This window comes from Theobroma umbraticum, unplaced genomic scaffold, assembly GCF_002168275.2.
Source record: "Theobroma umbraticum cultivar Fairchild unplaced genomic scaffold, ASM216827v3 scaffold_239.1, whole genome shotgun sequence".
In the NCBI taxonomy this organism is placed as follows: Eukaryota; Viridiplantae; Streptophyta; class Magnoliopsida; order Malvales; family Malvaceae; genus Theobroma; species Theobroma umbraticum.
The window spans coordinates 138,124-140,579 of record NW_018397273.1 but is presented as its reverse complement, the minus strand read 5'-3'; positions in this window follow the sequence as shown (position 1 = coordinate 140,579).

Sequence of the window (2,456 nt, the reverse complement as noted above, 5' to 3'; positions counted from 1 at the left end):
TATTTGTTTTTTATATTACAAATTATTTTTCTTCATTTTCCTTTTACTTTTTTCTATTACTAAATCAAAATTTTTATCTTAATTTCCATCAAAATAAAAGTGGGGTAAATTTTTGTCTTAATGTCTAATTTATTTGGGATATTTCTCAAAACTGGTTTCTTTCCTAACTTTGTCATACAACCTTAATGCTCGAGATAGACGATCGCTTCTTGATGATCTTCTTGTTGCGTCCATCAGTTTCTCCAACTCCCTCCTCTGAACTTTCAGGCCTCTTTTGATGGTCTCTCTTCCACCATCTCCTTCAAACGGATCGGATCGTAGTGATTCTTCCACTACTGTAGCCATGACGGTGATTGTGTTGCTTTGAACTGAAGGTTGATGAATTATATTTTGGGGTTTTTGGAAATATGTTCATATGCAAATCATGCTAATTTTTGGATTTCTTGTATTATTTTTTTTTTGTAGATTTTCCTATAATTCATTATTTTTTTGTTATTTTAAGGACTTTACCAAGTTATTAATTTGGATTAATTTATTTTCTTTAGAATGGCATGTTCTAGGATTTATTCATGCTAATTCTTGGATTAATTAAGAGAAAAGAAATTCAAACTTTATTTTTTAAATAAAGTATCATGCATCAACTAATGAATCAAATATTAAAGTGGTTTTAATGTATCAATTTGATTATTAATGCTTGTAAACAACTTGAATTCAAGCTTGTACCTAATCCAAAACAAAAATAAATTTAAAATAAATTTTTATGTATGTTATTAATAAAATTTAAAATCATATTTAGAACAAATAAAGAATTTTAGTAAATATTACATCAATTACAAGTAATTTACATAAACAAAAATAATAATATATAAACTTAAAATTTAATATTAAAAATTATTATTTATAATTATATTCAGATAGTAAAAAACTTATAACTACTACTTGAACTTGTGACGTGTAGTAATTTTTCTACTCAAATCTTACTAAAAATATAACTATGAAAAATCTTAATTCTATTTAATTAAATTGGATGGTGTAAGAAATCTAACTAACACGTAAAGAATAAAATTAAAAATATATATATATATATATATATGATCTTGAGTATTGAATGTTTCATATATTAGCAATTTATATTCAAATATAAAATCAAAATCAAAGAGTAATTAACACTAATCTCTATTACATTCTTCAATATAGAATAATGACTGTACCTAAAGCTCATACCCTTGGTCTTTGGCTGACAAGCTGGTGCTTGTTGTTGTTCATAGTGATATTAAGTATTGATTTTTAATCGAATTTTGATCAAATAGTAATTAAATATCAAATACTTGAGTATCAAATATTGATTTTTAATCAAATTTTAATAAAAATAGTAATAATTAAATTTTAATCGAGAACTTGGATTCATATGCTTCAAAATTAATGTCACCCCTTTATTCTTGGAAAAAGTCGTCTAAATATTTATTCAAACAAGGGAAAAAAGAAATAAAAGATTCTTCTTTTAGTTTAAGAAGAATAAGAAGAAAACATAGAGATTTTAAGGACCCAAAATATGTAGAGGAATATGCCATTACGGCTACCACTAGCCCACTATTTTATAACCTTCCTTAAGTTACAATTATACCAGTCTTTCTCCACACAATTACAAGCCTAACCACAGTAATAATCATTGCAATTTTTTGAAAGTAATAATTCAAATTAGTACTAATAGAATTTGATGATTTTGAATAAACACAAAAGAGAAATAATTGAACCTATAATTGGGATTTTTGAACCCTACATTAACAAAATTACAATTATTATTGGATAATAATTAATAATACAACTGGTTTGTCTTTTTTTTTGTTATTTTTAACAATGTTTTAAAATAAAGTCTGATTTTTATATTATAAATTTATTTTTCATGATTTTTTTCATAGTACAAAATCAAAATTTTTGCTTTAATTTCTGGAAAAATAAAAAAAGGATAAATTTTTGTCTTAATATCTAATTTTTTTGGGATATATAAAAATGAATTATGTTTGTCATATTATAAATTTATTTGTAATGATTTTTTTTATATTTTCATAATAAATTATATAACACATTTATATTATAAAAAAAGTTGTTCAACATGTAATATAAAATAAAAAAATAATTTCCGTAAAAATAAAAGAGATAAAGATTTAAAAACAAAAAGAGTAATTAATAAGATTACTGTGTTATAGTTATCCAATTTCATTCTTCTAAGTTTTCACAGACAAAAAAATGAAAAGCATAATATGTTTCTCTCAATTTGTTGGAGGTGCCGTCAGGGTGGCCCAATGAAGGGCAAGGCTGCGCCAGCCATACCCGGCCAGGGGAAGAAAAAACTATTGAAGGTTGACGAAGTGTCGTTTTCGTAATTAACAGCAAACCTCATGGTCAATTCGGTATGGTATGTACAAATCACGCGAGGGTTTTCCCCTCTCATTTTC